Here is a 15255-nt window from a genome sequence, read left to right as displayed (position 1 = left end):
GGCCAACAGACTTGTCCTCCAGGAAATGTGAAAAGTGTTTTCAGGGTTAAGGAAAATGGTGTCAGAAACTTGGATCTGCATAAGGAAAAGAAGAGTGTTAGAGAAGGAATGGATGAATGAAAAATAAAGTCTGTTTTTTATTCTTTTAAAAAAAATTTTTTTTTCAACGTTTATTTATTTTTGGGACAGAGAGAGACAGAGCATGAACGGGGGAGGGGCAGAGAGAGAGGGAGACACAGAATCAGAAACAGGCTCCAGGCTCTGAGCCATCAGCCCAGAGCCCAACGCGGGGCTCGAACTCACAGACCGCGAGATCGTGACCTGGTTGAAGCCGGACGCTTAACCGACTGCGCCACCCAGGCGCCCCTGTTTTTTATTCTTAATCTAGAAAATAACTACTTAAAATAATAATAACAATAACAATGCATGGGTGATTTTAGCATATGGATAAGTGAAATTGAGGGCAACTGTGTTACAATGGATAGAAGGCAGGGATTGGAAAGTCTCTTAAAAACTATCTTCACTACTTCACATGAAGTGATATGGTGGTATTTGAAAGTGGATTTAGATTAGTTTAAAGTGTATGTTGCAAACTCTAGAACAACCACTGACATTTTTTTAAAAGAAGTGTAACTGATATGCTAAGAAAAGAGACAAAATAAAATGTAAATGTTCAATGAAAACCACAGAAGGCAGAAAAGGAGGGAAAGAAAAATAAACAAAGAACTAGTGTAAGAAATAGAAAACAGTTTCACATGAGGTATATATTAATACAGCTGTATCAATAATAATTTTAAACATGAGTGTTCTATATACACCAGTAAAAATACAGTAAAAAATTAGACCAATAATATATTGCTTACATAATTTTACTTTCATTTTTATTTTTAAATATTTATTTTTGAGAGGGGGAAGGAGCAGAGAGAGAGGGAGACAGGACCCACATGAAGCAGGCTCCCTGCTGACAGCAGAGTGCCTGATGTGGCTGACCACAGACAGCCTGAACTGAATTGAAGTTGGAAGCTTAACAGACTTAACCACCCAGCACCCCGAATGTACTTTTAAATATAAAGACTCAGGTAGCTTAAAAATAAAGGGATGAGAGAAAAGACATGCCATGCTAACAGTATTTCATGAAGGCTGGAGTAGCTATCTTCATTTCAGACACAGCATACTTCAGAATAAGGCAAGTTATCATAGATAAAGATGAATATTATACCATGATGAAGTGGTCCATTCTTCAAGTAACATGTATAACAATTCTTAACATGTAAACACCTAACAATAATTTATCAAAATACATGAGGCAATAACTAATAGAACTATTGGGAGAGCTAGACTAATCCACACTGATAGCTGGAGACTTCAACACTCTTGTTTCAGTAATTGATAGATCAAGCAGGTAGAAAATCAATAAGAATATAATTGATTTGAACAGCCATAAATACCCACCTGTGGGTAGTGGCTGCTGTATTGAATAGTACAGCCCTTGCCTCTGGCTTCTCAAAGTATGGGTTTTGGACTAGCAGTATTGCTTTGCTTTGGAGCTTGTTAAAAATACAGAATCTCGGGGCGCCTGGGTGGCGTAGTCGGTTAAGCGTCCGACTTCAGCCAGGTCACGATCTCGCGGTCCCTGAGTTTGAGCCCCGCGTCGGGCTCTGGGCTGATGGCTCAGAGCCTGGAGCCTGTTTCTGATTCTGTGTCTCCCTCTCTCTCTGCCCCTCCCCCGTTCATGCTCTGTCTCTCTCTGTCCCAAAAATAAATAAACGTTAAAAAAAAAATTAAAAAAAAAAATACAGAATCTCAGGCCACTTCCAGAACTAATGAATCAGAATTTTCATCATTAGCAAAACACCCAGGTGATTTGTATGTATATTAAAGCTTGAAAATCTAAGCTTAAAAATCAAGCTTAGATTGCCCTTATCTAAGGGCAATCATCATTGCAAGTTTCTAAACATACTTTCTGCCCCAAACCAAGCTGTGCGTACAGCAGATTATGAACAGATTTTATACATGTTCTTCATGCTCGAATCATAGTATTTCATATGTGATGGTAGCTCAGGTACATGCAATGCATTTTCTAGATAATTGCACAAATCCCGAGTGGCATCAGCATCAGAGAAGAGTCACGGTGGTGGTGAGGAGGGAATAATAAAAACAGCCATCAGTTCATAAGAGATTATGCACATAATTGAGAAACAGAAGGGTGGATGCCCCAAATAATGTTCACAATGTGACATCAATGAACAGTTTCCCAAATAAAAAGAAAAATGGTGCTTTTAATAACTGGTTACAACAATCTCCTCAGTGAGAAGAACCAAGAGAGAACAATCATAAGATAAAGAATAAGGAAAAAAATGAAAAAAAAAATGTGGCATTTAGCCTTCACCAATAGATACAATTATAGGAAAGAAAGAACAGGCCCTGAAAATATTTGGTGAAATAAGCAAAATGCGTCCTGTTACATGACTTGCCTCAGAGGAGATCACTGCCTTCAGATGGCTGTGCTAAGTAAGGCTGCCCTTACGACTGATTCCCAGGCTGCATGCAGCACTGTAGCATGGCTCCAGTGACACTAGGATTTATCAAGCACCCAGCCTCTTCTGTCGCCACCTCAGGGCCTGCAATGCAGTAGACTCTTCAGAGATGCTACAGGTTTCCAAATTTTCTTTCCCAGTGATCTAATAGAAGGGTACTCTAATCTTTGGGTACTGTCAGAATTTTTGCCAAAGATTTTAATAACCAAATAAACATGGGCCTATTCTGGTGGGTCATGATGGCTTTCGTATTCTACATTGAGACTCCCCTTAGATGGTTGGGTGCACCAGCTAAGAAACCAGTGGCCAATCATGATAATACAAAATTATATTAGAGCTTCTTAGACAGACTTCACTTCTAAATACAGTGTCCCTGACGAGTAGTTAAGATGACAAAAAATCTAGTGGGGGAAAAGTCTTTAAACATTCTATTCCTAGCAAAGATTTGTGAATCATTTGTAAGTTGAAGCAGAAGAATTGTTTGACTTCTTGAATATGCAAACCCTTCTGTTTGCCTTCAAACAAACAAACAAACAAAACCAAAATATTTATTGACTGAAAATATTTCATCATCCTGGATGTTTGGCACATTTCACCTGAGGTGTAGTGGACACAAGTAAATGCTCTGGAATACAAGTATCACTTTCTAACTGGTATTGCCAATTATTTGTGCCCCAAAGAAAATATTCTGTTAGTAGAACGCTCTTATTTCAATTGGGCATGGCCATTCTTTTGCTGCATCAACCGGTGAGTTTGCCCCGAAGAAAATGTGCTATTCCTTAGTGATATCTCACCATCCGGCTATATGACCTCATTGTTCAGCCTGTAGATCGGGATGTGACTGAGAATATACAAATCTATTACAAAAGAAATTTCGTGGGAAATAAACACATCATGCAGACAACATACAAAAATTTGGAACGTTAATGTACAATCTTTAAAAAAAAGTTTCATATCTATTTATTTTTGAGAGAGAGAGAGAGAGAGAGAGAGAGAGAGAGAGAGAGAGAGCCGGGGAGGAGGAGAGAGAGGGAGACACAGAATCTGAAGCAGACTCCAGGCTCTGAGCTGTCAGCACAGACCCCAATGCAGGTCTCGAATTCACAAACCACGAGATCATGACCTGAGCTGAAGTCAGACGCTTAACCAACTGATCCACCCAGGCACCCCAGAACGTTAATGTACAATCTTTAAATGTTGCTTGTACCTGGGATTCTGTTCAAATCAAGTATTAAGAAAAGCCTGGAGAATATTGGGATTCTTGGGTGTCAAGAAAACGGTCACTTTTATGATTTTAAAAAAAAGGACAAACTAGATGAAAAGATACAGAATTTCAATAACTGAAATGTATAAAAAGAACCAAATGAACATTTGGTTGAACTGAAAATATACTGTCTGAAATTAAGAACTCATTTGATGTGTTTAGGTTGGTTGTTGGGAGCAGTAAGGGACTCAGAAAATCTTTTAGCACAAATTCTTGGAATGGAATGTCTGTCCTTCATATCCCATGATAAAAGGCATGGGGAGTAGGCACACTTTCTTAGAGATATCTGGTATTCACTCTATTAGTAACACATAATTACAGGTACTGCAGGTCTACACAGTGTGATTTTTATTTCACAGAAAATGTGAATTCATACTATAGCTAAATGTGTGAAACTGTCTTTAGATCCTATAAATATTTGTATGGTCCATGAGTATTCAGATCCACATTCAGGCAGCCACCTCCAACACTGAAACTATTTGTTATTCTTCCCAAATAAATTAAGTTCAGCCTATGTCTATGTGTATGCCCATGTCTGTATCTGTATCCAGATCCATATCTATATATATCTATTCTAGATATAGATCTATCTGTACCTATATCCATATCTATCTAAACCTCTATATCTATAGCTATAGCTATAAAGCTTCTTCTTTGAACTTGGTCTTTCTTGTGCCATTGTTTCTACACTGGTGTTACAAAATTAACTCAATCCAGATTTTCCTTTACTGAAGGATGGTATTCTTCTTAATTTACCCTACAGAAATATATGGATTTTGTAATTATAATTATCTGTATTATAGTTATAGTTATCTGTATCTATTATAATTATAGTTATCTGTAATTATAATTTGCCTTTACATAATCATAATTGAGGAGCAGAATATTCAATATTTCTTTTTTCTCCTTCCTTCCTTCCTTCCTTCCTTCTTTCCTTCCTTTCCTTCTTTCCTTTCTTTATTTCTCTCTTTTTCTCTCCCCTTCTCTAATGCACATGCACACACATCACACTCATGATCATCATCACTTTCTCATCATCATTATAATTTCTGCCACATTCAGTGAATAAAAATCACCAGTAAGATGGTATTCATAATGCAAGCACATTTATAGAAAGATCTGTATTTTCATTTCCCCATGCTATTACCAAAATCCATTTCCATAGATAATTAAGATCTAACTACATATGATGATGATATTACTGAAAATCATCAATGTATATTACTAGTTTTTTTTCCCACTCTTTTGGATTGATCTGGAACAATTCAGTGAATCATCAAGTTGGACAAACTTTTATCATTATATACGAACAATCTAATAAATAATGTGTTGAGAGTTTATAACATTTCATAGCTTTTAAAAATATTTCATATATATTATTCCAACCACTTTTACCAATTATGTTACTGGGTTGATCCAGGTGTCTGTTACCCAAATCAGGTACACAAAGCCTTTCTCATTCAACTGGAAACATGGTCAGTGATGGAAATTAAAGCAATTCATTCTGAAAACACAGATAGCATAACTGTAGTATCTTTCATCAGCACAAATACCTTGTTGCTTAAAGGAGTGACCTCCAGAAATTCATTCAAAGTACCTCCCCACTCCTAACTCTAGCTCTTCATAGAACTACAATCCCATCATTGGCACAGATTCCAGAATTCCCAATTTTAATTCAGTATGCTGAAAACTTAAATTAGTGGTGTCCACATCATTTTAAGCTTAGATCTATATCTTAAATTGGAAACACAGGGCATGGCAGTATTTTTTAAAGATGAATCAGAAAATGTGTAGGTAACTATGAAGTGTCCAGATGATTCTGTCTTTCCTTAATTTTATCTCATGTTCAGCCTAATTCATTTTTTATAACATATATTTAAACCAGTGAAAAATATGTACCCAAGGATTAATCAGTGAATATAAAATAGTGAATATAAATAATCAGTGAATATAAAATATAAACCAGTGAACATAAAGTAGTAGCTGAGGTAATATCAAAAATATGCATAACTTGATCACTAAGGAAGAACGAATTAGCGATGCAATTCAACAAGACTGTGCATTAATTCTAAGTTTAAAATAATAGGTGTGTTTGAAATCTTATTGATACAAGACTCACTTATGAAACTAACACATTCATTCATTCAACAGATACTGGCTTCCTCTTAGGTTCTAAATTAAAGTACTATGCTAAGGATTAAGATTATGGAAAGATGATAGAATCTGGATCCTAGCTGCAGGAGAAGATAGTTTAAAGTACAGAGTAATGTGAAATACCATGGGAGACTTTATACCAGTAAAAGAGAACAAGTTAGACAGATTTAGTCAGTGTAATTACTGTGGCTCTGCAAACCTGTTTTGGGAGACATTTCTACAAATTATACAGTTTTAAATCATCTATATAGGTCCACCAATGCATTTGGTCTTATACAAGCCATCTTAATAACTTAGATTCTAATTGTTTACGTCTTACTCTATTCTCTGATTTTTGGAAGGGAGTTTTAGAGATGAGAGTTGCTTTTAATTATGTTTTCCCCCTTTGGCTCAACTTAAGGGTTCGTACATCTTCGTTCAGAGTGCAAAGCCAGGGACACAGAGATATTCTATGAGCAGATGCTTAAAACTAAATTTACAAATGATGCTGAAGTTCTGAGCATTCAAGCCTTGATGGCTGATACAGGATAAGGGAGAGAGAACTTGAATTTTAGTCACTGATAGTACAGAATGAAGTCATGGACATTTGGGGTGATGATGAACCAGCAAAACTAATGTCATGGAAACAGCAGAAATGGTGAGAGATTCTTTACATCTCCCCAGAATATTTGATCAACAAAAAACAGAGCAAGTTCCTGTCTGAGGGCTGGTGCCTAGAGTCACACAAAGAGTGATTAGGGAATTAGAGAACAATCTCCTTTGCCCTGTTGCAAACTGTTTCCACCTGAGAAGTTAGTAACTCCCCTTGCCAGGGCATGGATTCAAATAAATTAATATTTGATATCTATAACACAGAAAGTTTAACTTACATTATACAGTGCTTACTGGTACAATTTCATACATCTATACAGTGGAGAAAATCCTTCTCTCCAGTATGTCCATTATGATATGAGGATGATTAAAGGCCATTAAGATTTCACCCTGTTTTGAAAATATATATTAAAAATACAGTCAGCAAGAGTGTGTCCCTTTATTTATTTATTTAAAAGCAAGACACATGAAGTATAAAGTTAAGTCAAATAGCATTGTGAAAGTTATGGTAAACACTAATCATATAATCTTCAAACAGCGGATTGCAAAAGTACAGTTTAAAAGTCCATTGTTGAGGCCATGCCCAACTTTTTTCTAAAAAAAATGTTTGTCCTATTACTTAAAGACTGGATAATGTAATTAACATAATGAAATTTCAGATTTAGAGAGGAAAAATAAATAGCATTGGATATTATATTTTCTGTAAATACATTCCTTTCATTTACATCAGATCCTTATAGAAAAATCTCTGTATTTCTCTAGTAAGCTTGTCTCCAAAGAGAAGACAGTAGCAAATTCTGAGGACAAGTGATCTTTGGATAATCAAAAGAAAAAAATTCAAGGCAGGGTTGTTCTATAGTAATATGTTATTGATTCAAAGTATAATTTCAGGACTGAGTAGTTTTGCCAGAGAAATGGATCAGTTTCCTGTTTTGGGAAATATGTATATAAAAATAGGTTATATAATATTTTGAAATCCTTAGTTAAATTAGCTTTACAATCCTCACTGGAATTTCTGAGATTTAAATGTTTAGACCTTTCTACATTGTTTTTGTTTCATTTAAAGAGTTACTAAAATCCTGGTTGATTTTTAAAGTGTCGTTGATAGTCTAGAATAGATTATAAACTAGAGCTTTCCTTATAATTAACATAAACATCCCCAAATCCAGAATTGTTCCCTCTGTATCAGTGTACATTCCCCAAATAGTTTTATTAGGCAAGCTCTTTTAAGGGAAAAACACAAAAAGAAATTCATCCAAATAATAGAAAGATTATCAGGAGTGCCTGGGTGGCTCAGTGGGTTAAGCATCTGGCTCTTGATTTCAGCTCAGGTCATGGTCTCGCAGTTGGTGGGATAGAGCCCCGCATCAGGATGAAAGCTCATAGCCTGCTTGCGATTCTCTCTCTCTCTCTCTCTCTCTCTCTCTCTCTGTTGCTCTCTGCCCCTCTCAGGCTCTCTCTCTCTCTCAAAAATAAATAAATGAACATTTGAGAATAAAGATGATGAAAAGTTCCACACACCTTACATTTTGCCTCATTTAACATTTTTTAAAAAAAGTTTGAGGAGCTCAAGGTCCTCTGTGATTTTTCAGTGATTTTGGTGACACCCTTCTGAGGTACTGTGGACAGAAGAATTGTCACACCCATTTCACAATTACATGAGGAAATGAAGGTGAAGGTATTGATAATATATAGAATCAAAGAACAAATAGAAATAACCAGAACTTATTTAACCTTCTCAGCTACCTATGATTTCACAATGTCTTTCTCTAGGGCTAGGTATAGTTAATGTTGTTTCTTTAGGGACAAGGTTCTAGGCAGAAACTTTGCCTTTTATTTTTCTCTTTGTTTTCTAAAACAACAAACCAACTCAACTTTAATGGGAAGTGAAGGAAAAAAGAGAACGTTTCAAACGAACATTTCCTGCCATAATTTTATTTAATGGCAACGTATTTGATTTCTTTTGTTACAGGCAGTCACACAATTCACACACTCAAGGTCCAAATCGAAGCCACAGTGAAAAGGAGATACTATATTTATATTTCGTAAGAACGGGGCTTATGGTATGACGAAATGAAAAGATCTATAGTGCTTAAAACAAACAAACAACAACAACAACGAAGGCAAATAAGAATATTCCCAAGGCTCCAGGGGGAAAAGCTGAGCTAATAAAAATGAAATTAGAAAGATGTCATTGTGATAGGTACGGTGTCTCATAGATTTGATCCTCAAAGTGTTGCATGTTGGAAGGAAAACTACCAGTCCTGGGCCAGTGTAAAAATTAAAAAACTTTTTAGTAACGTTACCTATTTTGCTAATGAAGAGAAACACCAGACTCACCAAGGAGGAGAAGTATCCTTTGAATAGCAACCAAGTAATTATTACCTTTTGTGAAATCAGCTCTCATTGCAACCAGGAAACCCTAAATTAAAAGGCTGGAACAGACATTTTGGCTTTGTGGTCTCCAAAGGGATACAGCTATATCCAAAATAAATAAATAAATGAATGAATAAATAGTAACCAGGACTAGCTTCAGGAGAAAATCTTAGGTCAGAAGTAGTTAGAATGCACCTGACAAAGGCATATTAAAAACAAACAAACAAAAAATCCAAAAACCTATAAATTAATTGTTCCAACAATTAGATATTTAATAGTACAAAAAGCAAACAACTCTTCTGTATTACTTTGCTAAGGTTGCCATGACAAAATGCTAAGACTTGATGGCTTAAACAACAGAAATTTATTTTATCACAGTTCGAGCAGCCGGAAGTCCAGAATTAAGGTGCTGGGAGGGTTGGAGTCTCCTGAAGGATCTCTCCTTGGCTTGCAGATGGCCACATTCTTGCTGCCTCTTCACATGATCATTCATTTGTGGGTGTCCTTGTTGTCTCTTTTCCTTCTCCATCTTCCTCCTCCTCCTCCTTCTTGTTTTTCTTGTTAAGATTTTATTTTTAAGTCATCTCTACACCCAATGTGGGGGCTTAAATTTATAACCCTGAGATCAGGAGTTACATGCTCTACTGACTGAGCCAGCCAGATGCCCTTTTTTGCCTTTTTATGAGGACACTAGTCACATTGGATTAGAGCCACACCTTAGTAGCCTCATTTTAACTTAATCACCTCTTTAAGGACCTTACGTCCAAACATGGTTATATCTGAGGTACTAGAAAATATAATTACTGGGACTTCAGTGTATACATTTGGGGGGCGCCTGGGTGGCTCAGTTGGTTAGAAGACCGACTTTGGCTCAGGTCATGATCTCGCAGTTTGTGAGTTTGACCCCGGCGTTGGGCTCTGTGCTGACAGCTCAGAGCTTGGAGCCTGCTTCAGATTCTGTGTCTCCCCCTCTCTCTACCCCTCCCCTGCTCGCATTCTGTGTCTGTCTCTCAATAATAAATAAACGTTAAAAAAAATTATCAATGTATACATTTGGGGGAAACATAATTCAGGTCATAACAAATTCTCTCCCCAAAAGATAAGGAAGGCTGCTTTCATAATAAATCATTTGACAACCGAATCATTTCTCCCTCCTAACTCCCAATTACTAACTTTCTAGATTTCCAAGAAATCTAGAAATTAGGCTTCAGAAACTTTATAAACTTGCTAAGAACATTTAAAAAAGAACAATTTGTATGGGAAAGTAAACCATAACTGCTATAGAATGGAGACAGCCTTTACTCAGATGATTGCGCACCGTGTTTTTATACAACAAAGAGAATGCTTTTGTGCTTTAAAGAACAGCCTAAAAAATGTTAAGAAAGTATGGGTAGGCACTGGGACTCTTAATGCCTCCTCAGCATGAACTACACCCACTCCATATTGCGCAGCAGCAAGCACTTTGGAAGACCAACAGAGTTCAGTAGAGAAGTTCCATGAGGTCCTGTCCAGTCCAACTTCTGTCTTCCAGGACTTGTTCACTTACAGTGACTGGTTCAGAAATGGACACATCAACTAATTTGGTCCAAGCAGAATGAAGTGCAGCATTTTTGATTGCTGGGAAAAGGGAAATTCTCTTTCTAACTGGACAATGTACTGTGTGAAAATGATACAGCTACAAGTAGCTATTTTGTGATAACGGGGGAATGTAAGTCTAAGAATGAAGCTTTTCTTGGAAGAAAAAAGAACTAATAGAATTGTAAGGAAACTGAATTAGATTTGATCAGACTGTACCGTAAGTCCCTCACCTCTGGACTCCTAAATTATGTAAGCTAATAAATTCCTTTTACTGTTACTTTTTAAAATTCTGTTGTTTACAACCAAAACAGTATTTACTAATATACCTTCCAGCTTCCAACTAACAAGCCAAGTACCATTTGTTTGCCTTTAAAAGAATATTGTTGGGGGTGCCTGGGTGACTCAATTGGTTGAGCATCTGACTCTGCATTTCAGCTCAGGTCGTGACCCCAGGGTTATTGGACTGAGCCCCTTATGGGCTCTGCACTGAGTGTGGAGCCTGCTTGAGATTCTCCCTCTCTCTGTCTCTGTCTCTGTCTCCCTCTCCCCCCCCCGACCCCCACTCATGATCTCTGTCTCTGTTTCTCTCTAAAATAAAAGAAAATTGTAATCCAAGAAAAACTATAATTTTAAAAAGTAAAATTTGGCCAGATAATTGTGGCTATATAGACAATTAAGGGTTCTAGAACTAATATCTAGAATCAGTAGTGAATCAACATTTGGGAAAATGATTTCATTCCTTCTCCCCCTATATTTCTTTCATTCATACTAATATCCAATTCCAAGAAGCATGATGAATATTAGTAAGGTAATAACTATAAAGTACTTTGATTTCTGATTTAGAGAGTAATATCAAGTACATCATCATATATAAAAGCAAATATTGTGTCAAACGAGGTTAACCATTGGATTGAAACCATCTATTTCACTTTCTCTCATTAGTCACATTGAAAACTAACTAGTTATGAAATAAAGTTAATGAAGTAGAAACATACAGTCTGATAATCAAATCCAGAAACAAAAGATGCATGTAGTAGTCCCCCCTCCAGGAAAATTAAAAATTCAATCATTTCTTCTAGGATCGAGATTGGCTGCTGGCCATTACCAGCAAAAGAAATATTTCTGAAAGCATGAAATTAAATTCTATAGCACATAAAAATAAAGACATTCTATTTTTTTAAATGACAGTAGTGATTCTTGCGCTCATAATTTAAAAGCAAAGAAACTCTAGAAAAGCGAGATTCAAGGCATAGCGATAAATGAGAGCCCTCAGGAGTTAGGAAGTATTTCCTATATTGTCATTTCACAAGTTACTATTTCTTTCTTGTTTGAGCGAAGACCTTTGCAGTGAAGATCTTTGTAGAGATGGTCATTGTCAAGATACAGACAACCTTCTAATGGAAATCATGTGACTTTGTACTTTCTTAGTTTAATTCATGTGACTTTGTACTTTCTTAGTTTAATTTGATTTCTTTTACTTTTCAGGATATTTCTTAATTTCATACTTATAAAGAGGTATATGGAAAGTATTCATAACTCTCACATTGTCTACTTATAGGGATTCCTACACACTTATTTAAAAAAATGATACATCAGTTTTTCCGGTTCCCCAAAAGTATAGATGACCGCAAGGCATCAGTAATGCCTAATGTCCCGCTGCAATTTAAAGGAGCCGAAGTAGAAAGGGAGGAAGCAGTGAGCTCTCACAGGGCACAGGGAACAGGGCACAGAGCACATCCTGGATGAGTTGAGAGGAATCAACTCTCAGATGGTCTGATTTGTCCAAAAATTGTTTACATGTATTTACAGAATTTAGATTCTTGAAAACTTATCCCACCAATTACACACAACAGTTTAATGCCTTGCCCCCAGCTTTACTGGGATATAACTGAAGCGTAACACTATGCAAGCTTAAGGTGTACAACGCTTACCGGAGAAGTTAGTTGACACATCCATCAACTCACGTAGTGATAATTTGTGTGTGTGTGTGTGTGTGGTGAGAAGTTTCAAGACATACTCTGTTAGCAACTTTCAAATATATAATACAGTTAAATACTTTTGTAAGTACTCCAGTTTGATACCATTTCATAGTTGGGAAAAAATGATGGGCTTGATTTAAGGTACTCTACTTTCTTCATTAATGAGAAGAATGAATCCCTCTATAATACCTAAAATTTCCAGGCCTTTCTAGTGCTGTTTCTTCTTTTTTTAAAATATTTATTTATTTTTGAGAGAGAGATAGACAGAGCATGAGCAGGGGAAGGGCAGAGAGAGAGGGAGACCTAGAACCCAAAGCAGACTCCAGGCTCTGACCTGTCAGCCCAGAGCCCGATGTTGGGCTTGAATTCATGAACTATGAGATCATGACCTGAGCCAAAGACAGACGCTTAACATACTGAGCCACCCAGATGCCCCTAGGGCTGTTTCTAACTAGATTTCTATGGTTTGCCCAGAAGATACCCAGATGAAGTTTGCCTATATTCTGGGAGGAAAAGCTCACCTTTCACTGAACCTCACATGCAGGAATGAAAACACTTTTCATATTCATGCTCTTCAGGTGTTGCTTTTAACGCATTTTTAGCAACATTCTTCTGAAAGGCAATAATTCTCCACTTACAACTCTATCAACTGAAGGGGCAGTGATATTAAATTGTTTGTACTTGGCAGAACATTCATAAGCAAAACACAGCAAATCATTGTCTAAAAAGACAGTACCTAGTGACTTAGGGTCCTGTGACCCTAAGTAGATCAGCACATAGATAAGTCTCAATGCAGTCCCTTCACCTTAAACGTTAGTGGCTAGATGGAAGATTGCATTAGGATAGTTTATGGAAGTATAATTATGCAAAATTATTCACTCTCACTCCATGGACTCATTTATTCAAGCAATACTTACTGAATAGCTGGTATGGAACAGGACCTAGGCCTCCAAAGATGAACAAAACAGACATAGCCCTACTACCCCCCTCCCTGCTAATACCCCCGCCCCCTCCCCTGGCTTTTGACCCAATGAGAGAGACAGGGAGTGAAGCAAGCACTTAAACTCTCTGTGAGGAGTGCCACAGGGCTACCAGATGCCTGTGGAAGGGACTTCCATGGGTAAATCTAGGTCACTATTCAAATCTGAACCTCAGGGATCAGGTCTGGGCTGAATTTTCAGACTTGGGTATCACCAGCGTATGCAGTGTGTAATAATCAAAACCATGACAGAGGAAGAGATGACCCTTAGAAGGGCCAATGCCCAAGCACAGAATCAGACTTCAAAAGACAGACTCCCTCCCCATGGTTTCTCAAAACATAATGCTGATCTCACCCTAAGTAAAGATGGGAACAGTTCTGATGGCACTAAATATATCTCTAAAATGTCTTCCATTGACTCTGGCCTCAGGTGGGCCTGTGAATAGGAGTGCCCTCTGATCTGTGTTTGAATGCTTCTCAATTTCATCCCTAATTTGATACTTATATATTTTTTTCAAGATTGCCATTGTCTTCTGCCTCAAATTATGGAGCTGGAGATATCCTTTTATGATGAGAAGCAGGTACTGGTGATTAAAAATAGTTTCCAAGCTCACAGTGAGCTCTTGATTATGTAACACCATTGTATTAGATGGTTGCTTCCTGGAGAAATAAAAGGGTACATTATTCCTTAGGTCCAAAATATCCTAGTTGGAACTCAAAGCTCATGAGAGAAGGGGATAGTGAATCTGTGTATAACTAAATTCTGTTCACAGCTTTGTGTAGCAGGTCTCTTGAGAATGTAGGGGAGTTTTGTTCTGCATAACTTTGTCAAGTGAACTAGCTGCAGATGTGCTATGGGGCCATTTACAGTGCAGTGCCTCAAGTAGGAAGGCAAGACTGATGTCTTTACCGGATAAAATCTTTAAGGAATGCTAGTCCCCTTAAAGTATGTCTGCAGTTGATCTGATACCAGACAATTTCACTTCACCTTAGGCAGCAAAGACAAGAAAGTAAAGTGTAATTTCTCACATTCTCTTTGATAGATTTTCTTCTCTTTCTGTTAAAATGAGACTATCTTCTTCAGACATTGCAATATACTTTGGGGGGTGGGGAAAAATTTCTGCTAATAAATATTCCACAATGGCCTGACCCATGAAATGAGACTCATCGTGAAGTAAAAGTTACCCTAAGGATAGCTCGCTATCAAGTTTATTCAGAGCAGTTAAGCCCCAAGGAAAGCAGGGCTTTCTTCCTTTTCCTTTAGTCTAAATTTAACATCTATTTTAGCCTCCAAATGACTTCAGGTTAAAACATCTTCTTGCTGTTACCAAGTGTGCTATCTTAGGTAATCCTACATCCAAAATATTAATTAGCATTCTCTTTGGTATCTGAAAATCTAAATTACAGAATCACACCTTTCCTTTTTGTAGCCACAATGGTAACGATAATTAATAAGTGCTATCAGTGGCATAGCTCAAAACTCAAGATGAATGAAATATTATAAAATTTCAAAACCTGAAACAGGAACGAAGTGGAAGTTGCTAGAATGTTATCTTATCTCTACCCCCAATCCTACGGAATTACGTGTGCCTTTTATTATCATTATTGTTGCCAGGCCAGCTCCACACCGCTCAAGCACAGAGAGGTTGTAGTTGTTCACAGACCTGGGGTATTCCGGAAAGAAGTGGTCAGCCTTTCTATAGTGTGCTGCTGCTGCAGGTAGAAAGCAGGTTGATCGTCGGTGGCTCGTGGATTAGGTGCTTCTGCTGTGCTGTAGAGTTCTTTCAATCCAGTTTA

The 15255-nt window shown here is 37.2% G+C and overlaps 1 protein-coding gene across 4 annotated transcripts in view; it reads right to left on the bottom strand.

The window, feature by feature from the left end:
• Window positions 1-15255, bottom strand: part of FUT9 (fucosyltransferase 9) — a 200918-nt gene that overhangs the window by 42949 nt on the left and 142714 nt on the right. The window contains exon 4 of one of the 4 annotated variants that reach the window (XM_045499064.1): window positions 6825-6936. The exons of the other annotated variants lie outside the window; for them this stretch is intronic. The gene's annotated coding sequence lies outside the window, so the exon portion shown is untranslated. The remainder of the gene's footprint in view (window positions 1-6824; window positions 6937-15255) is intronic. 4 annotated transcript variants of the gene reach the window in all.

This window comes from Leopardus geoffroyi, chromosome B2 (assembly GCF_018350155.1).
Source record: "Leopardus geoffroyi isolate Oge1 chromosome B2, O.geoffroyi_Oge1_pat1.0, whole genome shotgun sequence".
Lineage (NCBI taxonomy): Eukaryota > Metazoa > Chordata > Mammalia > Carnivora > Felidae > Leopardus > Leopardus geoffroyi.
The sequence above is the reverse complement of the archived record's forward strand: the minus strand, read 5'-3'. Positions and strand labels throughout refer to the sequence as shown.